This window comes from Pseudophryne corroboree, chromosome 6 (assembly GCF_028390025.1).
Source record: "Pseudophryne corroboree isolate aPseCor3 chromosome 6, aPseCor3.hap2, whole genome shotgun sequence".
NCBI classification, from domain to species: domain Eukaryota; kingdom Metazoa; phylum Chordata; class Amphibia; order Anura; family Myobatrachidae; genus Pseudophryne; species Pseudophryne corroboree.
In genome coordinates this window covers 753816858-753842054 of record NC_086449.1, presented here as the reverse complement: position 1 = coordinate 753842054, position 25197 = coordinate 753816858, and the positions used below count along the sequence as shown (strand labels likewise).

Sequence of the window (25197 nt, the reverse complement as noted above, 5' to 3'; positions counted from 1 at the left end):
AACCAACAAGCAAAGGCGAGTATCAGAAAACGATCCGATAGCATTGACCATAGAAGAAATTGTGACGGATTGTTAGCTGAGGAAAACTGTATCTGTAGGCTCTGTAACAATGTCATTGAAGATGGGTGCATTAAGAAATGCCAATCCAGTTTTAATATCCATATGGACCGGCATCCATTGAGTGACTATCACTCCTTAGTGGGTAATGTGTTAAACAAAACAGATTGTTGGGTATGCTCTCAAGTACCTCAAGGTCATAGCAAATCAGGGCTAGTGCCATTTCCTTTAACGATAGGGGAGGTACTTGAGTTAAATGGTGGGAGACCGGTGGACAGAAGGTTTAATATCTCCAGCACTCCTAGTTTGAAGCTCCACCAATACCATGTGGATAGGTCCCTATTATGTTTCAACATCTCCAATCCCAGAAAGCCGGGAAATTGGGAAGTATCATGGAGTAACCACACCATGACCTTTTCACATAGAGCAGATAGAATGCCTACAGATACAGAGCTTGTACGCCACATAGCCAGTAGAGGAAAATCTTTCCGGTATAGATACACCTTAGGAAATAGGATTACTAGAGTTGGAGAAGTATCACCAGGATACTGTGCACATATCGTACAACCTGATACGTGCATTAAGCAGATGGAAGAATTAGGGCTAGGAGATTTCACCTGGAAGGTGTGTAATATGGTAATGTCCTTCTCCGTCCCATATGTTCTCCCCGATGATGCATATTTCATATGCGGGAGAAAGGCGTACAAGTGGCTTGCCCCAAACTCGGAAGGATTGTGTTATATTGGAAAAGTATTGCCTGAAGTAATGACTGTAACACATGATAAAATGAAAGACATACATCGTGGTGCCCAAGCTCATTATACTCACACCCACTACGAGCACGTTGTTAAAAGGCACCTGATAGAGAAGACAGAGCATCCGGCCTCTGATCTGATAAGTGAATCCACCGGGATTCAATTCTTAATCGCGTTAGATTTCACCCGCACCGCTCGAGGAGTGATGAATTATAGATACATTTCCGCACTCGCCAATTTGTTAGATAATATCACTGAAATGAATGATGACACGTTTAGATACACTGGAAGAGAACTTCAAGCTTATAAAACAGAACTGGTACAGCATAGAATGGTTCTTAATTACCTCACAGCAGTTACAGGCGGATATTGTGTTACATTGGCAACACAGTACGGCGTGAAATGTTGCACGTATATCACGAATAGCACAGAGGATCCGGTCGAGGTCATAGACCAAAAGATGGACGATATTCTCCAATTGAAGTGGAAATTTCGCCGAAAACACAATCTCACTCTTGCTGCTGTAGGTAATGAGCTGACTGGTTGGGTGTCATGGTTGAACCCGCGAAATTGGTTCTCCGGTTTGGGAGACTGGGCTCAAGGAGTCATAATGGATGTTGGGAAGTTTCTCCTATGTATCTTAGGTGTTATCATAACGATCGGTTTGATATTTAGATGCGGTCAGGCTTTAATGAGGTGCAATCGTCGTACTAAGGTAATGAGTTTAAGGAGTGAGGAAACTGTAATTAACCTGGATTTGATTTACGACCCAACGATAGAAACAATGATGTGATGAAAATGCGATTATACGGTCCGTTTCTTTCACCTGTTTTTCTGGTTTTTCTCCAAGATAGCGTATACAAAAAGACTAAAGAAGTGGTTGTTGGGTTGGGTGCACTAAATCAATTTTGTTGAGTTAATTGTCAAGGTTAAAACGTAGCTTTTATTGCTTATATTAATATTCAGAGGGTCCTTGTCATGGGACACATACAGCAAAATATAGAGGTTAAAAATATGACATATACAAACATATACGTGGTGAGGAAAAGAAAGTTTAGTGAGATAGATTCTAAAAAGTGGGGTCACCACAATAACTCCTGCAACTTGTATAATTAATTTCTGTGTGAAACATGAACCACTCAGGACAAAAACTAGATAGGGTATGAGCGCTCCTAGTTATGCTGGATTGGTATCTGTCAATCTAAACTCAGTTTTCTAGTAATAACTGCATCTGGTGTAAAGATACAGTGGAGTCTATGTAATCTGTGTGTTTCCTGCTATGTTGACTGTGAGAGGATTTTGACCACTATAAATGTGAGTGCTTGTCAGATACTCACTTAGTATTCACATAAGGGGCACCTTCCCCTGACTAGAAACTGGAGTTAGAAGCTATTTCTTTGATGTGGGTACAAATTGTATCCACTTCAATCCACACTGATTATAAAATGTTGCTCAGTATCCTTATAGAGGCAACAATTGTTGCAATGCAAATGCACAGGATGGAGTAGAGATTTATAGTGTATAACTGTACTGATATATCAGGTATTACAGTAGTCCTTAATGACTGAAATTTTTTTGTGCACTGTCAGTGTACAAAAAAAGAGAGATTTATAGTGTATAACTGCACTGATATGTCAGGTATTACAGTAGTCCTTAATGACTGGGATTTTTTTGTGTGCACTGTCAGTGTACAGTACACTATTCTCTTAGTGAGTCACATTTATAGTGGTCAAAATCCTCTCACAGTCAACATAGCAGGAAACACACAGATTACATAGACTCCACTGTATCTTTACACCAGATGCAGTTATTACTAGAAAACTGAGTTTAGATTGACAGATACCAATCCAGCATAACTAGGAGCGCTCATACCCTATCTAGTTTTTGTCCTGAGTGGTTCATGTTTCACACAGAAATTAATTATACAAGTTGCAGGAGTTATTGTGGTGACCCCACTTTTTAGAATCTATCTCACTAAACTTTATTTTCCTCACCACGTATATGTTTGTATATGTCATATTTTTAACCTCTATATTTTGCTGTATGTGTCCCATGACAAGGACCCTCTGAATATTAATATAAGCAATAAAAGCTACGTTTTAACCTTGACAATTAACTCAACAAAATTGATTTAGTGCACCCAACCCAACAACCACTTCTTTAGTCTTTTTGTATACGCTGTCATTTCTTGGTTGTAATAGGGTCACACCCCCAAAGAGGCCTAAAGTCTAATGAAAGACACACGCACATTGGGGTTCTTTAAATCCATTAAATTTTCAAATTAGGTTATTAAGTGTGCAGATGTATTTCTCTCTCTCTTTATCCTTTTCTCCAAGATAACAAGACCCCCTTGGACGAGGAAGTTGACGAGACGCTATACAGACAACAGATAGACCAAAGAAGAAGTTTTGACCACTTGAGATATGGACACTTGATGAACTTTGCCATGGATCCCCAGTTTCCCTAGAATTCTTAAACTTACGCTAGCCCAACATTTTTTGTAAATCTAATGGCATTGACAAAGCTTATTGCTCACGCCTAATGAGCAAAACAGCGCAAAGAAGACGACTTTCAACTGATACCGAACAAAACTTCAACCGACAGATGTACATTAACCTGACATAGAATACCACCGTATTTACCGTAATTATGTCTTTTCTTCATTTCTACAACCCTCAGGTAATGACACACATAGTATAGGGAATACAGGCACAGATATCAGCAATCACATATTCACCCATTCATGTATCATCAACTAAAATGTGCTCCCCATTTTGTTCAAAATCCGAAAAGAGCTCGGTAAAGTTTGACAGCCCATCCACAGACCCGTACCACGGGATAAGAAGGAATTCAAATGTATACTTCGCAATACCTCGAAGCTTGATTTACAACACGTACGGCACGATGATACATGACCCCCCAAACATGGATTCATACACACATGCTTCTGCTATCTCACTAGGTCATACCCTCTTCACACCTACTCCTCTCTCCTCCCTTACCCAACCATGGAAATTAATTAACCCCTAACATATATTTTTCTCCTTTTGAAATGTTTTCAGGAAGTGGCAGTTATTATTGACTGCCAAAGGGTGGACTGTCAAAGTCAGAAAAATATCTCTATGCACACTACCATATTTGCACCTCACACAGGTCCGTGCTGCGCATGCGTACGCTCTCCCGTACGTGCGCATACTCACAGTCGCGGGCACCCGCAGGCGCATGGTATGCGTATTTACGGTAGAGTTTATGTGGTTGTAGCGTGCGACTCAATCGTAAAATATTTTCAGTAATAATGTATTTTGTAGATCATGGTCCCTTTGATAGATTCTGAAAGTTTGGTTAATATAGAATGTTTATGAACAGAGGAATCCCTCTTTGTTTGATACGAAGGGTCAGACAGGAGTAATACAGTGGTGTTTAGTATCCATCGGAAGAATATTTAATTAGAAATATTCCGGTGTTGGTTTGAAGCAGATCAATCGCTCGTGCGAATAGTTATGGACATAAGAAGTTTATGAACATTTACTTTATTTGCACTTTATTACCCATGCGGCGGGAAACCCAGTTTCCCTCCCACCTGAGCAGTTGGAAATAGTCACAGCCCACCTGTATGAATCAACCTATGACCTTTTGTTATAATACGAAGCCGAATTCCTATGTCCAATGAACAATGAGATTGTAGGGACCATTGAATTGTATTGTGTGTGGGGCATAAATAGGCAGGCCGACCGTATCCAGTTCTCTCTCTTCAACGGTTCTCATTGCTGATAATCGGGAGCTGGATATCGAGGCGCATGCGATCGTTCCCCTTGTGCGTAAGTTTTCTCCGTAATCATATTGTCTTACTGTGAGCCATCTCTATCTCTCTCTCTCTACTCTTTCTCTCATATTTTCCTTTAATTGTATTGTATTGTATTTCCTGTGTAGTTTATCTGGTTAGTTGGTTTATGTTATATTGTAGTGTATCATTTGTACTGTGATTCCTTTTGCAAGTATAATAGTTATAATACATATAATAGGTTTCGGACCCTAAGCCCAGGTATCTGTGTATTCTTTATAGTGTTAAGTATTCTCTGAGCGTCGGTGACGCTCAAGCAGCTTTGTAGTTAATCAGGTTACACCAGGTTGCACTTACACTCTGTCTCTACACTAAGGTATACTGTGTATCTCACTGTTAAAGGTATAGATATAAAGGTTTAACGTTGTAAGCGTCTGCACCGCTGGTGATCTCCTCGTGGTCCCGAGCGTACGCTACGCTATAGCGAATCATCACGTTAGTCGGCAGCCAATAGCGTGCCTGCCTGTGATCACTGGGCCGTAAGCGAACGTGACGCTTGAGCGTCTCGACTACGGTTGAGCGATCGCTACACAACTTGCGTACCCTTACGGTACTTCTTACGTAGATAGCGTACAGTGTTCTTAGACCTCTTAAGGTGTTTTATATACGATAAATATTCAGCTTTATCAAGGGGTATCCCACACATGGTTACCACAAAAGCAGCCAGCGTCAGAGCAGAGAGTCGGAAGGCCGTGCTGCTTGGCCAGTCCCGCTCTCTGTGTGGTCGTACCGGCCCATCGGGCCACTGCCATTTGACAGAAGTACAAAATGGCCAGTCCAACCCGGAACACAAGGTACTGTCATAGAACATGAGAACACATTACAGCCTTAGGGGTCTATTTATGAACATTATTTTTACTAAAATAATGTGAAAAAAGGTGTTTTCACACCCTTTTCACATTATTTTAGTATCACCTGAATGTATTAAAGGGCATTTGGAGCAGTTTTCATGAAAAACTGCTCCAATCCCTTTAATTCACTTTTTTTTAGTAACCCACATCGCATTCCCCCCAAAAAATGTGATAAAATACCGCAGTGTGCCCTGTGATAATCTGTGATAATCTCACCAGCTCAGGGTTCACAGGGCAGCACTGCGATAATGTGGCATTTGCCCAGCTTTCTCTGGACCCGGCAGAGTGATCAGCTATGTGTGTCCGATGGACACACAAGCTGATCACAGTGTAAACAGTAAAAAACATCAGTTTTCATAAACAGTCCTATACTAGCTCAACTAGGACTCTAAACTTTAGCAAAGCCAACTTTGAAATGATGAGGGTATTTTTCAGGGATATTGAATGGGAAGGTTTGTTTTTAGGAAAAAATACCACGGAGAAATGGGATGTACTAAAATCCCTGCTAGCTAAAAATACTCTCAAATGTATTCCTACGAACAGCAAAAAAACTAAAAAATTATAAACCGATGTGGCTTAACAAAAAGATAAAGGATCTTATGGGCAAGAAAAGGCGAGCATTTAGAGAATACAAATCTGACGGGAAAGTAATTTCAGCACTATAAGCACTGTAACAAAATATGCAAAAAGGAAATAAGAGCGGCTAAAGTAGAAACTGAAAAACTAGTAGCAAAGTAAAGCAAAGCGAATCCCAAAAAATTCTTTAAATACATTAATAGCAAGAGATTAAAGAAGGAGAGTATAGGCCCTTTAAAAGACAAGTTGGGAGTCTTAAGCAAAAATGATAATGACATAGCGGACACACTCAATGAGTTTTTTTCAACAGTATTTACTGGAGAGGACCCAATTCAGGGACTAACACACAATCTCAATAATGAGAATATCCCACTGATAGGTACTTATTTAAGAGAGGAGGTAGTCTGTGACCGATTAAAACGTTTAAAGATTATTAAGTCACCGGGTCCCGATGGAATTCACCCAAGGGTTCTAATGGAGCTTCACTCTGAACTTGCAAAACGGCTATTTTTGATCTTTAAGGATTCAGTAATATCAGGTATGGTTCCCAAAGACAGGCGTATAGCGGAAGTAGTGCCTACATTCAAAAAGGGAAGTAAAGCTGCACCAGGTAATTAATTATAGACCAGTTAGTCTTATATCTATAGTGGGGAAAGTATTGGAAGGTATTCTAAGGGATAGTATTCAGAAGTTCATTGAAGCCAATAAGGTCATTATAAGGAATCAACATGGATTTGTGAAGGACAGATCCTGTCAAACCAACTTACTTGGCTTTTCTGAAACAGTAAGTGCAAACCTCGATCAAGGTAAAGAGGTGGATGTAATTTTTTAGACTTTGCCAAAGCTTTCGACACTGTACCACACATGCGACGTATCTACAAGCTACATGAAATAGGGCTAGGAAGCACAATATGCACTTGGGTCAAAAATTGGTTAGATAATAGGGAGCAGCGCGTTATCGTTAATGGATCTTTTTCAAATTGGACTGAAGTGCTAAGTGGTGTGCCACAAGGCTCAGTATTAGGACCGCTATCTCCTATATATTAGCCCAGATCTGTGACTTAGTGCCTCATTTGCTAACGCTGGGCGGAATCAGAGTCACAGATCTGGCCTAAGCTATAGGAGGAAAAAGCAGGCAACTGGCCACTGTATGATTGCCTGGAGGAGGAGGACGGGTAACGGCCGCGGCGGCAGGAGGCTCGACCAGTCACTGTGAGGCAGCGGAGGATGGAGCCGCCCGGGTAGGATGACTGTGAGGCGGCGGCAGCGGAGGATGGAGCCGCCCAAGTAGGATGACTGTGAGGCGGCGGCAGAGGACGGAGCCGCCCGGGTAGGATGACTGTGAGGCGGTGGCAGCGGAGGACGGAGCCACCCGGGTAGGATGAGAGCGAGGAGCCGCCGCCGGAAGACGGAGACAAGCAAGTGACCCGCAGTATACAGCGGCTGCAGCACCTCCTCCCTTCCCCACACTATGTGTATATACCTGTACATGCCCTATGTACTCCCTCCATACACACATACAGTATATACCTGCTGTACACACACCCACCCCCCACACACACACACACACACACACACACACACACACACACACACACAAACATAAATATATATATATATATATATATATACCTGCTGTACACACATCTACCCCCCCCCCACACACATATATATATATAGATACCTGCTGTACACATACCCCCCCACACACATATATATACCTGCTGTATACATATCTTCCCCCCCACACACACACACATAAATATATACGTGCTGTACGCACATCTATCCCCCCACACATATATATACCTGCTGTACACACATCTACCCCTCACACATATATATACCTGCTGTACACACATCTACCCCCTACACACACATATATATACTAGTGATGAGCGGATTCGGTTTTACTCGGTTTTACTCGGTTCTCAAAACCGAATCTTATTGGCTCACTGATGTCACGTGTTTTGGATAGCCAATAAGATTCGGTTTTGAGAACCGAGTAAAACCGAATCCGCTCATCACTAATATATACCTGCTGTACACACATCTACCCCCCACACACACATACCTGCCTGCCCTATGTACCCACTCCATACACACACATATACCTGCTGCACACTCATACCTACCTATGCCTGCCCTATATACCCCACCACTCTAATATACCTGCCCTCTGTACTCCCTCCACACATCTATATGCCTGCTGTACAAACATCTACCCCCCACTCATATATACCTGCCCTATGTACGCGCACACACATACCTACCTGCCCTATGTGCCCACATACACGTACCTACCTGCCCTATGCTCTCCCTCCACAGACACATATATACCTGCTGTGCACACATCTACCCCCCCCCCCCACATATATACCTGCTGTACACACATCTACTCCCCACACATGTATATACCTGCTGTACACACACATCTACCCCTCCACATACACATATATACCTGCTGTACACACATCATACCCACACGCACACACATACCTGCCTGCCCTGCGTACCCACTCCATACACACATATATACCTGCTGTACACTCATACCTACCTGTGCCTGCCCTATATACCCCCCCGCTCATATATACCTGCCCTATGTACTCCCTCCACATCTATATACCTGCTGTACACACATTTACCCCCCATGTATATATATATATATATATAAATATATATATATACCTGCTGTACACACATCTCCCCCTGCCCCCCCATCTCCTATATATTTGCCCACATCTGTGACTCAGTGTATAGCGCTGGGCGGAGTCACACAAAGTTAGGAAATGAGTCACAAATCTGGGCAAATATCTGGCCAAACACCTCACCGCACGTCCCTGCTATAACCCCCAGCATGCGGTACTGGCAGCACTGTAACCCCCAGAGTATGGGGCTATGTGTAGGACTGGATGCCCCCTGTATATATCCCGGGTGGGGGCAGCTCTGTGGTCCCTGTGCCCTGGCTGCTGGATTCCGCTCTCCCTGCTGACTCCTCTCCCAGCCCAGATGGCCTCCACTCCGTGTTTCGCGCTGTACCCCGGCTGCATCCTCAGACTCCAGGCTGGGTGGCGGAGTAGGCCTCATGCCAGTCCCCGGACTGACCCAGTGACAGCTCTGGCGCCACCTGCATGCGGGACCGAGAAGGAGAAGCTAAAGCCAGCGGGATGTCGAGAGGCAAGCTGGCCAGGTAAGGTGAGGGATCCGCGGCAGGAAGTCTCCCCCGATACCCCGACCCCATTATACATACCCCTTCCCTATTACATATACCCACCACAGTGTACCCATCCCCATTACATATACCCCTCAACGTGTACCCATCCCCGTTATATATTCCCCCCAACGTATACCCATCCCCATTATATATACTCCCCCACAGTGTATCCATCTCCATTATATATACCCCACACAGTGTACCCATCCCCATTATATATACCCCCTACAATGTACCCCACCCTATTATCTATACCCCATTATACTCCCATACTCACCCTTCCCCCACCCATGGGACCCCCGCACCTGGCCCTTCCCCCACCCGCAGTGCCCACAGACCTCCTCCCCCATCCGTGACACCCCTACACCCGCCCCTCCCCAACCTGTGGCGAACTCCGGACCCCCTAACCCACAGAAACCCCCCTTCCCCACCCGCAGCACCTCCGGAACCCCTCCCCCCATCTGCGACACCTGCCCCTCCCCAACCGCAGCGCATCCGGACCCCTCTCCCATCCACATCCCCCACTACCCCGCCCCCTCCCCATCGGACTCCCTTTCGTCGTGCAATGGTAATACTCCATATAATACAATTATTGGATGCCAGAAAGGCGTTCAGGGGTTAAAGGGGCGCAGCCCCTTGCGACGATGTGAACAGCGCCCGTAGGGCGCGATGAATCACCTAGTTGTTCAATATTTTCATTAATGACCTAACAGAAGGTCTAGAGAGCATGGTGTCAATTTTTGCAGATGATACCAAATTGTGTAAGGCTATAAATACGGAGGAGGATGCTGAATCGCTTCAGAACGACTTAGTTAAATTAGAAGCATGGGCAGCGAAATGGAGAATGCGCTTCAATACAGACAAGTGTAAGTTAATGCGAAATGGGGTAACATTAGGGGATTCTGTACTGGAAAAGGACTTAGGTGTCCTTATAGATAGCAAACTAAGCAGCAGTACCCAAAGTAGGATTGCAGCAAAGAAGGCTAATAAGATATTAGCATGCATAAAATGGGGAATTGATGCAAGGGACGAGAGTGTTATACTCCCGTTATATAAATCACTAGTGAGGCCACACCTTGAATATTGTGTACAATTCTGGGCACCATACTACATAAAGGATATCCTGGAGCTAGAAAAGGTTCAGAGGCGGGCGACCAAACTAATTAATGGCATGGAGACACTGGAATACGAGGAAAGGCTTGCAAGACTAGGCATGTTTACACTGGAAAAGAGGAGACTAAGAGGCAACATGATCAACATCTACAAATATATAAGGGAACAATACACAGAGCGGGACCTGTTTCCGGTTAGATCAACACAGAGGACTCGTGGACACTTGCTCAGGTTAGAGGAGAGGAGATTCCGCACAATACAGCGTAAAGGCTTTTTCATGGTAAGGACAATACGTCTTTGGAATTCCCTGCCTGAGGGAGTTTTAATGGCGGACTCAGTCAACACCTTTGAGAATGGGTTAGATAAATTCCTAATGGATAAGGATATCCAGGGTTATGGTGCATAGTCACGCACTATAGTTACTATAAAAAGAGGGATAGAACGCTATGGCAGACATCAGCATCAGTCAAAATTTTAGACCAAATAATCCTGCATAGGAGACCACAAATAGGTTGAACTCGATGGACAATTGTCTTTTTTCAACCTCAGATACTATGTTACTATGTATGTAATGCATATATCCGCCGTATATGCCGGTTATCTGTTTGTCTTCACACAGAAGGACGTCCCGCCGAGTATCTCCATCCACAGTCACCATTAGTATCGGGACTTACACCCACCCCTTACTGGTGATAATGGAATATTTTTTTATATTATAAATAATTATCATAGTTATATATTTAGCTAGACATACAATATATTTCTCACTAAAACTACATTAAATAGAGACAAGAATGTACTGAAGACAATATCTTTGCTCTGGCTCTTTAATGATGTAAAGATTAACTACCAGGTATAACCACAGTAAGCTGTAACCAGTAGATGTTGGCCATGGAACATTGTTTTTATGTACTTACCTATTAGAGAAGGTGAGAAAAGGTGGAAAATACACACTGACAGATTTCTGCAGACTTCAAAAAAGAAAGGTCGCTTCTTTTCGATTAGAAGATTACAGAAACCTCTCAGTGCATATTTCCCCCTGCTCTAATAGGTGAGTGCATAAAGATAAGAATCCATGGTTACTGGTCAGCTACTGGGTGAGCCTCCGTAACAGCGGCGGAGTTACACAGGGGCCTACAACAGCTCTATGACCTTCGTTAGCGTGTCTTTAAGCATTTCAACCTTCTGTTTTAATAAGGTGTTTTCTGCCGCTAACAAGTTGTTCTCCTCGACTAACTGTTTGTTAATGAGATCGAGGACTTTTATCTGGCGATCCTTGTTCTTCTCACTGGGAGATAGTTTTTTGGATAAACTGCCATCAGAGTGATCATAACCCACTGGCTTGGTTGGAGGCATTTCTTCCTCAAGCCTGGTATGGCGAGGCAAGTGGGCATCTCTTCTCTGAGCATTCCAGCTCCTGTATCTTCTACATGGACAGCAGGCAGTTATCGACTCCCACAGTGTGATCATCCATCTCGGGGCCATAGCGCTGATGTGGAGAAAGATGAAGAGTAGACAGTGTTAGATACCTTGCAATGCATTTACAATTGTAAGTAACATCAACTACAGTATTTACGGATATACATTTATATTTAAGATCAACTAGAACCTGAAACTGTAAGCTGTATAATGGCCTTTCTGGATAGTCCATTTCACCGGTTACTATTATACTTACGTAAGCTGAGAACACTTTCATTGTTGGAAATTGTAAAATCATCTTCGGTGTCCGACATAAACCTACTTTCCGCCTTCCCTAATATTTTCAGACTTATCCAACTTCTAAAGAGTATAAATGGAGCTGTTGCTCATAGCAACCAATTATCTTCTAGCTAATATTTATCTAGTATACTCCATGCAATGATACAGTAGTTAACATCGGATTGTTGCTATAGGCAACACCTCCCATCATTAGAAGGGATGAGAGATCTCCCCCTAGATTACTATTAATGGTGGCCATGTATTACTGATGTACTCTATGGCTCAGTGTGTAATAAGGAAACCAGGAGAGCGGTGAGGATTTCTCAGTACATAAATAGCTCCGTAGTTTGGCTTCAGTGGCAGAAGATGAAACCATCATGGAAAACCTCAGTGACCACTATAATAAACTAACATACACATGTATAATACAAAACATTTTAAATAAAACATGATAGTATTATTTAAATAAGCACCAGCTATGACATAATTTCATTTACTATGTATTTGTTTCCAGTTTAATGTGCAGTATCTGTATCCTATTTTCTGTCTTATTAAATCATTAAAGCAATCATTTCTATTCCCCTCTGATTCTTGTTGCCCATTTATCAATGATTTTTAGCTGTTTAAAACTCATTCCGTATGATAAATGTTGCTCCAGTCAATCAGCTCCCAACTGTCATTTTTAAACACATGACAGCTGGGAGCTGATTGACTGGAGCACATATGCAACAGGTTTTGAATAGCTGATAAATGGGCATCTAAGTCTGCTGCCACATCTAACTAAGCTGCTCTTGTCTTTGTCCAGTTACTAACCTCAGCCAAGTGTGTTCCTCCTGCCAGTTGTTTCTACTCCTGCCGGTGAGCTTTGTGTCTCCAGGTATTGAAGGAGAATGAGGGAGGCAGCAGACAAGCCGGGATATAGGCAGTTGATACCATTATGACATCACAGCATGACCTCACAGACCCCACCAGGCCAGCCAGCACTGGTTCTTTCTGGTTTGAGGCCCATTATGACATCACAGCATGACCTCACAGACTCCACTACACTGGCCACTGGTTTGAGGCTCCTGTCTTTTGTGTGACTGACATAAGGGAAATGTGATATCACTCCTTATTTAAAGTTATTACATTCACATTAGAATATGAGTTATTATTTTATGGCAGGGTTTCCGTATTGATCTTTGATTATGTGTGACTTTGTATAAACCCAATGTTCACTGTGCTTTCATTGATTTTTAATGTTACAGTGTATCCGCAATAAACTCAATTAAGGATAAAACACTGCTTATGGCACTGACCTCAGTCAGAAGTATTAGGATTCTGTTAGTTAAACATCATATTGGCCATAAGAGTCAACACAACATCTCTCTCCCCTGTTAGGCTCGGCAGTGAAGCTATGGAAAGTTGTGTTACTTCATGCTGGCTGCTCCCCTGCTGTTGCTGCCTGCTGCGGTGCCTCTCTCATAGTGAAGGGCTGGCCCCATTTTTCTGTGCCAGATTCTTAGGGCCTGGTACGGGTGTCCCCTATGACCCCTCCTGTCGTCGGGCCTGCATGTGTCTCTGTGTCTGCTTCTGTTCGCAACCATGTGGACACAACCTTGTTTTACTTGGCATAAGAGACATTGGAGGGGGGGGGGGGGCAGGGTAACTAATTACAAAAGTTCCCTTATGCCAGTGGTTTCCAAACTTTTTTGAATCACGGCGCCCTAGAATATCAGAATTTTTTTCACGGCACCCCAGGCCAAAAATTTCTTATTTAGAAATTTAGACAGAAATATTACATTAAGTAGATCGCGTTTATATGTCATCCTTAGGGTCAGTTGTGGTGAGGGACAAGATTTTCTTCTGTTTGGCCACATATTTTATGACTGGCAGCCACCAGCACTGGTTTTGCCTATTATATTGACCATGAATAATTTGAATTGGTCCTGGACCACCAACACAGGGCACCCCTGCAAGTGTCCCGAGACACCCCAGGGAGCCACGGCACACAGTTTGGGAACCTCTGTCTTAGAGAAAAAACAACTTTGCAGAAGACTCTTGTGTGGGTGCACTCTTGTTTTCGTTATATGATTGTAGATTAAAACATAGCTTTTATTAATTCATTTAAAATAAATCCTCACTCTTATACTCCACCATGTTTGGTTAATAGGATATATTTATATCTCAATGCACTCAAAGTGCTTCAAAAAATTGGAAATGTTCTGGTTAGTCTATCACCAAAAGACTTGTAGGGGGATGTAGACACTATAGTTCTACATCCATTCCTAACCAACCAGTACAAGCGAAGCTTGTTTTAATGAGACCTCAATGTGTCAAAATTAATCGGACCAGTTTTATCAAGAGTATGTGTCGTAGCAGAATTATATACATATATTGGGGTTGCCTGCTAATTGCCCCCGTATTTTACAAGACAATAAGTTTTGCTAATTTTTTGGCTTTGGATATCTAGCAGAAAAGAGAAGAAAAACAGAAGAGAAGGGGGAAAAGAAAAAGGGGGGAGAGAAAAAGTGGTGATCCTGCTGTTGATATCTGGTCGGAGGGGGTCATCGATTACAACACCGGGTATTCCCTGGGGGTCTCCCTCACAGGTACTGACCCAGCCCACCACCGTTTTGCTTCCAAGATCGGACGAGATCGGGCTCTGTCGGTGGGGTATGGTAGTAACTTTTGACGCAATTGGTCGACCCACCAATGAGAGTGCACCGATTAGAGATTTCAGAAAAAGGCAAATGCAGATCTGCTGTCTACGTTAGACGCAGGTTTTCACCTGTGAATCATAAATGAGAGTCCGCTGATATAAGAAATTTTTTTTTGAGGCTGCAGATGAAGATAAAGGTAAGTTTTTTAGGGTAAGAGTACACGATCAGTATATGCTAGATGTGACTTGTGTTAAAATAACACCAGTTGATCCCACCTATAACCGCCATGTGTTGTGCCGCTAGGCAGGGAACATTAAGAGATCGATGTCACAGAGATCATGTGTTATTTACAATAGGTACTGACAATTTGTTTGATAATTTAGACATACATATATTATATCTGAAATCTCTGCTGTGAGCTAGATGGGACTGAAGGGGCTAAAGCACATATCCAAGAGAGACTCCCCCAAGAAGAAAAAGTTTTTTTTATATATGATTATGATTGCAACCCAAAATATGGGGCTGTTGCACTAGGAAAGACAAATATTAGGGGGGAAGTGTGTCCAATCAAACAAAAATGTCATCTGCTCTCTGGTTATCTATATGGTAACAGATAATGATAAACGATATGAGCAAAAAATATACAAAAGAGAGGGTAGACAGGTACATTTCTCATGTCCCGTCTCTATAGCAGGCAAAAAATGATACTGTATCTATCTGAAAACATCTGAATAGGTTTGATATTTGTTAATTGATGTTAGTTACAACAAGTTTGAACAAAGTTTCTATATGGAAAGATACAGAAAAAATACCAGCCCCTGCCCAGGTCCCTGGGTCAGTCTGGAGTCAGACAGATCTGCATCATACTCCTGATGTCCGTGGTCAGAGGAGGAAAACGCGTTTCACCCGTCTTGCGGGCTTGTTCACTTCCAATGCTGTTAATTGGGGTGATAAGTCAGGTTTAAATACCTGTTGCTGAGAGCCCAGCCAATCACTGGGATCCGTGATTCAGCCGCCTGATTGGTTACAGGCACATTGCTTAGGCCTGCGGAAGTGACGTTCTTCCACTGGTTGCTAAGTTACCATCAAGTCTTTATGTGTTGCTGGAGTGCCGTGTATGAATATAAAATAGTGTCCTGGCTTTTTGTCACTGCGCCTCCAGACTCACTAATGGCCGCATCGCTGGTCCCCTTAGTATCTCCCCCGGCAATCCAGGCAGGGACGGCACATGTTGTTGGATAAATGCCTAGGTGTCCCGTTGCCAGGCATTGCCAGGTCTCCCCGGCTTCAGAAAGTGATGTCACCACGTCTCCCCGGCTTTCGGGCAGAGACGATACGTCACATCCGGTGGTGCCTGAGCGTCTGGTTGCCTGGCGACCGGGAGGTAGGGGTGTCAATATCCGTGGAGGCGAATAGGTATAGGGCACTCCATTGCACTGTGCCTATCAGTAAGAGGTCCTAGTGCTGATATAAAGAGGAAAAAGAGGGAAAAACAGACATACACAGTAAACGATACATGAAAAAAGGGGATGTATAAAGGTACAGAAAAGATTATACCTCCGTACTTGGTATAAGGACGCCTGCTGTGCATAAAGGATAGGTATATATTGTATTCCCGGCTGTCCGGGTAAGGATGATAGGGTATTGTCCTTTGGTATAGGTCTAACATTCATGAGTGGGTGGGGAGGGATTATTCATGGGTCTAAGAAATTGGGCTTGTTGTTATAGGATTTGCTATGCCCCGGCGGCCCCCGTTGTTGGCATGTGTTATATTTTTAAACAAGCAGGGTACGGCCATGTATAGACATGGCAAGTTATATAACTTATTGCATGGTATTGGGCCCAGATCAGGGTATAGGGCTATATCTCAGTTATAGCCACTTAGGTAGAAATATTATGTCTTTTATATAAGACATGAGAAATTGGTTTTTGCAAGTATTAATTAAAATAGGGGTTGTAACCATCAAGGTGGTGGTATTATATTACCACCACCTTGATGGTAACAAACCCCTATTTTAATTAATACTTAGGGGTTGTCACCATCAAGGTGGTGTTACAATCATATAACGAAAACAAAAGTGCACCCACACAAGAGTCTTCTGCAAAGTTGTTTTTTCTCTAGTTTTTTCCTGACTCTGGGTGCACCACCAGGTACTAATATTTGTAGGTACCTACCATACATAATTTTGGTTTAATAAATTATCTCTGAAACCTCAGGACTAGTGCAGAGTCACAACCTTGTTCATGAACCTCTGTCTTATGCAGCGCACTTGCACTTTCAGAGGGGGCGTGGATATGTCTCCTGGATTTGGCCACGCCACCCAATGCCCGATCCTCATTCAGATCTCAGCTTCCATACATGGCATATATCAGAATGCCTCAGCCCTCCTACATCCCGTCTCTACACAAGATGATGTTGGTCTCACTCTGCATCAGCATAAATATATCTGTGCAATAATACTGTGACCACAGTAAATAGGGTTAGATACAGTATAAATTATTATCCTTTAGTCACACCTCATTACAGTCTGTAGCTTTGTCTCAGAATAGGTAAAATACATTTTTATTGTTGGATTGCACTGTTCCTGCTCTGCTTGGGCCTGCCTAATATTTTAATTAGCCTATGAGCAGGAATAAAATACTTTTTTATATTGTAACATTACTTGTTTCTGGAAAATGGACTTAGAAATAGCTTATTTCATTACACTTGAATAATGTAAAGTGAAAAAAAAATTGGAGTGATTGAGGGGTCTATTTATGAAGCAGTGAAAAGTGTGGAGAAGTGAGCCAGTGGAGAAGTTGCCCATGGCAACCAATCAGCATTGGAGTAACATTTATCATTTGCATGCAATACAATTGTACGGAGCAGCTTATTGGTTGCCATGGGCAACTTCTCCACAGACTCACTTCTCCACTCTTTTCACTGTTTCATGAATAGACCCCTTAGCTTTTTCTCTGAAGCCACAAAACCATGCTGTTGTTCAGAGGGAAAGCAGTCTGGTTTGTTGGTGCAGCACTTGCTCTGAGGTTGGATCAAAGGGGAAAGGGCTGCAAACCTCATGTCACCACACCCACCATTGTGCATCCTCTTGTGCATGCGTACTTCTGTAGGTTTCCTTCTTCTACAGCACAGGGGATACCTGGGGGGTGGGGGGGGGGGGGGTGTTTGTTACTGTACTTATGTTTTCTTTTGTTCCAACTGTTGTACCGAAACCGTGCTGTTCTACAGTAAATACTCATACAGTATATACCAGTGGTATGTGTCCCCGGCGTGGTTGGGGAACATCCAAAACTCAGGGCCCCTTAGAACCTTTGGGCCCGCTACAGGTGTCCCCTTAGTACCCCCTGTCATTGAACCAGACCTTTATGCAGGCATAACCTACGACATCACTGACTGGCAGACTCTGCAACTACAGTTCTTTATCTGACATTTTTTTTGTCTATATTTGACCTCGAGCCAGCTGAGGGTCTGATTATCATACTTAGCATAAAGTCACGGGCAACATGTTAGATTTGACACAAGATATTAGATACGACAGAGTCTGCATCAGATGCAGAACTACCATTGGTGCAGCAGGTGCATTGCACCGGGGCACTGTGGACTAAGGGGCCCACTGCTGCCCAGACCAGCAATGTGTTATCTCCTGGCTTCCCCACAGACTATTTTGAGCAATGTCGGATGAATGGCCCAGTCAGAGAGGGGGGTGGGCCCCACTGTCTGAGGGACCTGCTACTTACCTTAGGTAGGCAGGGTTGACCTTGTGTGTACCAGACTGATAGATAAGTCCTGCCACCTATCAGCACTGATGATCACAGCCACATACTTCCAATAATTATTACCAGACAGCTGTACATTATTTATTTCTGAGTCACTGCTGTCTGTGAATTAAAGGCAGCTCACACCCAGTGTAACTGGCACTGTCAGCATCTGCCTGACCGAGTGCCAAACTCTGAAGGGGGCCCCTCTCACAGATAGAGCAGAAACCATTGTGTTCCTGCCCCCACCAAGGAACACACCCCTTTTTCTCCACACCACACAGGATATTGTGCTTGTACCCCTGTCACCCACTGTCTTTCCATGTCACCCACTGTCTCTCTCTGTTACCCTTCCCCTGTCACCCACTGCCTCTCCCTGTCGCCCACTGTCTCTCCCTGTTACCCTCCTCCTGTCACCCTCTGCCTACCCCGGCCACACTTTGCCTCCCCTGCATTCCACTGTCACCCTCTGCCTCCCCTTGCCTTCTGTTGCCACCCTTTTCCTCACTCTGCCTTACGCTGTCACCCTCTGCCTGTCACCCACTGCCGTGTGGCATATTGTGGGCTTGAGTTAGGGTGGAGGAGGGTCAAAATATATTTTTGCACCTATGCCCACCATTTACAAGTTCCGCCACTGGTCTGCATGTTACACTGAGCATCATATACAGTATATGTCTGCATATTAGTCTGGGCACCAGATAAATGTCTGCTTAATAAGTGATACCTAATATGGCGTATGGCAATTATGGTATATTAGATTTTAACAAGATAAGGCTCAACCAGGGATCTTTGCAACCCAGTTGTGCGCCTCAATCGCAACTGTGGCTCAGCGCGCACAGAATCTGGACGCATGTGCAGTGAGACTTAGACGCATGTGCAGAATAAAAATAATCACTCCCCTGAGTCCGACCCAGTATATTATTTCAAGCCACAGACAGGCTAACTTTTCAATTTGGAGACATCAGGAATCTGAGTCATTGGAAATGATGGAGAATTTTGCATGGAACACAAGCAGGGACAGACCGGGGCCATGAAGCAGCCCCAGCACATCACTGTGACATGCACAGCAGTCACACGCACAACAAGGGGGCCATGGCCATGGTGGAGGGGGCGATTCACAGGGGCGTGCAATGAGTCAGTGGGGGGGGGGTCTGGACTAGATGCAGGCCCCCGTCTTTCTGTATGAAAGTGTGATATCGCTCTAAAGTGGGTTCGTACCTGAAGCTCGGTCGTCTTCGTGTTCGGCCGTATCCCCTCTTCAACGATGTCGAGGCCAGCGACTATTCTTTCCGTCACCTGTAAGGCTGGGGCAGAAGAACCAGGAGAACCCCGGAAGGACAACCCAAACACAATATACTCAAGGACCACTACACATGGGGGCGGTGACAACCATTTATTGTACCGAAAATATCAGTCACCGCTATAACTCGATTCTCACTTGGAGCAATTGCATATATTAAACATCATCTCAATACCCTATCTCTTTCCCTGAGGCGGCTTCCTCTCTTCTCCCGCGGCCGTGCTCCCGCGCGCCGGATCACTCTCTGCCCTCCTCCTCTTCTTGGCGCGCAGCTTCCCTTCCAATCCTGACACTCCAGGTTCCCGTGCCTGGGCAGACTAGCAGTACGGTTCTCCTGGGTCCTGGTGCCCTCCATCACGGCTCTTCCCGCATGTTGTTGCTAGGCAACTTGGGCAGGGGATCTCGACACTGTCAGTGCCTATGTAGCTGACAGGTCCCTGCAGGCAGCGCTGGCTGTTATGAAAACTAGTAGGGGGACAGTAGGGGTATCCCACACATGGTTACCACAAAAGCAGCCAGCGTCAGAGCAGAGAGTCGGAAGGCCGTGCTGCTTGGCCAGTCCCGCTCTCTGTGTGGTCGTACCGGCCCATCGGGCCACTGCCATTTGACAGAAGTACAAAATGGCCAGTCCAACCCGGAACACAAGGTACTGTCTTAGAACATGAGAACACATTACAGCCTTAGGAGTCTATTTATTAACATTATTTTTACTAAAATAATGTGAAAAAAGGTGTTTTCACACCCTTTTCACATTATTTTAGTATCACCTGAATGTATTAAAGGGCATTTGGAGCAGTTTTCATGAAAAACTGCTCCAATCCCTTTAATTCACTTTTTTTTAGTAACCCACATCGCATTCCCCCCAAAAAATGTGATAAAATACCGCAGTGTGCCCTGTGATAATCTGTGATAATCTCACCAGCTCAGGGTTCACAGGGCAGCACTGCGATAATGTGGCATTTGCCCAGCTTTCTCTGGACCCGGCAGAGTGATCAGCTATGTGTGTCCGATGGACACACAAGCTGATCACAGTGTAAACAGTAAAAAACATCAGTTTTCATAAACAGTCCTATACTAGCTCAACTAGGACTCTAAACTTTAGCAAAGCCAACTTTGAAATGATGAGGGTATTTTTCAGGGATATTGAATGGGAAGGTTTGTTTTTAGGAAAAAATACCACGGAGAAATGGGATGTACTAAAATCCCTGCTAGCTAAAAATACTCTCAAATGTATTCCTACGAACAGCAAAAAAACTAAAAATCATAAACCGATGTGGCTTAACAAAAAGATAAAGGATCTTATGGGCAAGAAAAGTCGAGCATTTAGAGAATACAAATCTGACGGGAAAGTAATTTCAGCACTATAAGCACTGTAACAAAATATACAAAAAGGAAATAAGAGCGGCTAAAGTAGAAACTGAAAAACTAGTAGCAAAGTAAAGCAAAGCGAATCCCAAAAAATTATTTAAATACATTATTAGCAAGAGATTAAAGAAGGAGAGTATAGGCCCTTTAAAAGACAAGTTGGGAGTCTTAAGCAAAAATTATAATGACATAGCGGACACACTCAATGAGTTTTTTTCAACAGTATTTACTGGAGAGGACCCAATTCAGGGACTAACACACAATCTCAATAATGAGAATATCCCACTGATAGGTACTTATTTAAGCGAGGAGGTAGTCTGTGACCGATTAAAACGTTTAAAGATTAATAAGTCACCGGGTCCCGATGGAATTCACTAGAGATGAGCGGGTTCGGTTCCTCGGAATCCGAACCCGCCCGAACTTCAGGGTTTTTTACACGGGGCCGAGCAGGCTCGGATCCTCCCGCCTTGCTCGGTTAACCCGAGCGCGCCCGAACGTCATCATCACGCTGTCGGATTCTCGCGAGGCTCGGATTCTATATAAGGAGCCGCGCGTCGCCGCCATTTTTCACACGTGCATTGAGATTCATAGGGAGAGGACGTGGCTGGCGTCCTCTCCGTTTATATATAGAGATTCGAGAAGAGAGTGAGACAGTCTCACTAGAGAGAGACACAGTAGTAATTTTGGGGAGCATTAGGAGGAGTACTACTACTACTAGTACTTGCTGAAGTGAAGTGATAGATAGTGTGACTGACTGTATTGTATTATCTGACTTGTGGGGGAGACACTGACAGTGGGGAGCAGTTAGAGTCTGAGAGCAAGACTCAGGACTCAGGAGTACATAGTACATATAACGTACAGTGCACACTTTTGCTGCCAGAGTGCCACACCAGTATAATATATATTGTGATTGTATGCTTAGGAGTACTACTTGCAAGTTGCTGATAGTGTGACCAGTGACCTGACCACTAGAGATGAGCGCCTGAAATTTTTCGGGTTTTGTGTTTTGGTTTTGGGTTCGGTTCCGCGGCCGTGTTTTGGGTTCGACCGCGTTTTGGCAAAACCTCACCGAATTTTTTTTGTCGGATTCGGGCAGGGGCGGATCCAGAAGAAAATGATAGGGGGGGCACCATGGAAGGGGCAAGTACATTTGCGTGCGGCTGCGTGAGGTGGCGCTTCTTATACAATGCCCACAGTTGTAGCGCTCGTTATGCAATGTTCACTGTACTGGTAGTGCCCCTTATATAGACCACATAGTAGTGGTGCCCCTTATGCAATGCCCGTATTGCCCCTAGTAGTAATGTTGCCTGTAGTAATGCCCCCAGTCATTATGCCCCCAGTGGTAATTTCCCTGCAGTCATGACCCCAGTAGTTTACCCCCCCTTTAGTTTAGCCCCCAAGTAGTAATGCCCCTGTAGTTAAGCCGCCAGTAGTAATGCCCCTGTAGTTACACCGCCAGTAGTTAGCACCTTTGTAGTTGGCCCCCAGTAATAGTCCCCCAGTAGTTGGCCCCCAGTAGATGCCCCCCCAGTAATAATGTCCCCCAGCAGTTTGCCCCCAGTAGATGCCCCCTAATAATAATGTCCTCCAGTAGTTTGCCCCCAGTAGTAATGCCCCTTAGGAGTTTGCCCCCAATAGATGACCCGCCAGTAGTAATGCCCCCAGTAGATGCCCCCCAGTAATAATGCCCCCAGTAGATGCCCCCCAGGAAAAATGTCCCCCAGTAGCTGCCCCCAATAGATGACCCCCCAGTAGTAATGCCCCCCTACGAGTTTGCCCCAATAGATGACCCCCCTGTAGTAATGCCCCCAGTAGATGGCCCCCAGTAGCTGCCCCCAATAGATGACCCCTCAGTAGTGATGCCCCCAGTAGATGCCCCAGTTATAATGCCCCCAGTAGTTTGACCCCCAGTAGTAATGCCCCTTGTTGATGCCCCCCAGTAGTAATGTCCCCCATAGTTAGCCCCCAGTAGTAATGTCCCCCATAGTTAGCCTCCCAGTAGTAATGTCCCCCATAGTTAGCCCCCAGTAGTAATGTCCCCCATAGTTAGCCCCCAGTAGTAATGTCCCCCATAGTTAGCCCCCAGTAGATGCATTAAGGAAATAAAAAACATACTTACCGAGCCCCGTTCCCGCGCCGCTGCAGTCCTCCTCCTGGCGTCCGCTCCTCAGTCACTCAGCACTATCAGAGAGACGTCATGACTGACGTCTCTCCCATAGCGCACAGTGACAGCGCCGGAAGCCGGAGCTCAGTACTGAGCTCCTGCCTCCGGCTGCCGCTGTGCAGTGAGACGGGCGCCCGCTGGTAACACAATCTCAGCGGGCGCCCGTCATCTCCGTATGCGGCGGCGGCGGCACGGGGGGGGTGTGTTCCCAAATGACAGGGGGGGCACGGGCCCAAGTGCCCCCCCCCTAAATCCGCCACTGGATTCGGGTGTGTTTTGGATTCGGGTGTTTTTTTCAAAAAACACTAAAAAACAGCTTAAATCATAGAATTTGGGGGTCATTTTGATCCCAAAGTATTATTAACCTCAAAAACCATAATTTACACTCATTTTCAGTCTATTCTGAATACCTCACACCTCACAATATTATTTTTAGTCCTAAAATTTGCACCGAGGTCGCTGTGTGAGTAAGATAAGCGACCCTAGTGGCCGACACAAACACCAGGCCCATCTAGGAGTGGCACTGCAGTGTCACGCAGGATGTCCCTTCCAAAAAACCCTCCCCAAACAGCACATGACGCAAAGAAAAAAAGAGGCGCAATGAGGTAGCTGTGTGAGTAAGATTAGCGACCCTAGTGGCCGACACAAACACCGGGCCCATCTAGGAGTGGCACTGCAGTGTCACGCAGGATGGCCCTTCCAAAAAACCCTCCCCAAACAGCACATGACGCAAAGAAAAAAAGAGGCGCAATGAGGTAGCTGTGTGAGTAAGATTAGCGACCCTAGTGGCCGACACAAACAACGGGCCCATCTAGGAGTGGCACTGCAGTGTCACGCAGGATGTCCCTTCCAAAAAACCCTCCCCAAACAGCACATGACGCAAAGAAAAAAAGAGGCGCAATGAGGTAGCTGTGTGAGTAAGATTAGCGACCCTAGTGGCCGACACAAACACCGGGCCCATCTAGGAGTGGCACTGCAGTGTCACGCAGGATGTCCCTTCCAAAAAACCCTCCCCAAACAGCACATGACGCAAAGAAAAAAAGAGGCGCAATGAGGTAGCTGACTGTGTGAGTAAGATTAGCGACCCTAGTGGCCGACACAAACACCGGGCCCATCTAGGAGTGGCACTGCAGTGTCACGCAGGATGTCCCTTCCAAAAAACCCTCCCCAATCAGCACATGATGCAAAGAAAAAGAAAAGAAAAAAGAGGTGCAAGATGGAATTGTCCTTGGGCCCTCCCACCCACCCTTATGTTGTATAAACAAAACAGGACATGCACACTTTAACCAACCCATCATTTCAGTGACAGGGTCTGCCACACGACTGTGACTGATATGACGGGTTGGTTTGGACCCCCCCAAAAAAGAAGCAATTAATCTCTCCTTGCACAAACTGGCTCTACAGAGGCAAGATGTCCACCTCATCATCACCCTCCGATATATCACCGTGTACATCCCCCTCCTCACAGATTATCAATTCGTCCCCACTGGAATCCACCATCTCAGCTCCCTGTGTACTTTGTGGAGGCAATTGCTGCTGGTCAATGTCTCCGCGGAGGAATTGATTATAATTCATTTTAATGAACATCATCTTCTCCACATTTTCTGGATGTAACCTCGTACGCCGATTGCTGACAAGGTGAGCGGCGGCACTAAACACTCTTTCGGAGTACACACTTGTGGGAGGGCAACTTAGGTAGAATAAAGCCAGTTTGTGCAAGGGCCTCCAAATTGCCTCTTTTTCCTGCCAGTATAAGTACGGACTGTGTGACGTGCCTACTTGGATGCGGTCACTCATATAATCCTCCACCATTCTATCAATGTTGAGAGAATCATATGCAGTGACAGTAGACGACATGTCCG

At 44.8% G+C, this 25197-nt stretch overlaps 1 long non-coding RNA gene and 1 pseudogene across 1 annotated transcript; both read right to left on the bottom strand.

The window, feature by feature from the left end:
* Positions 1-11649: 11649 nt before the first annotated feature.
* LOC134935666 (uncharacterized) lies at positions 11650-13329 on the bottom strand. Its single transcript, XR_010180326.1, has 2 exons — positions 12922-13329; positions 11650-11899 (listed from the first exon to the last, which is right to left on the bottom strand). It is a non-coding gene; the product is annotated as an uncharacterized LOC134935666 (long non-coding RNA).
* Positions 13330-14658: 1329 nt separating this feature from the next.
* LOC134937444 (5S ribosomal RNA) lies at positions 14659-14777 on the bottom strand (annotated as a pseudogene).
* Between the last annotated feature and the right edge of the window lie 10420 nt (positions 14778-25197).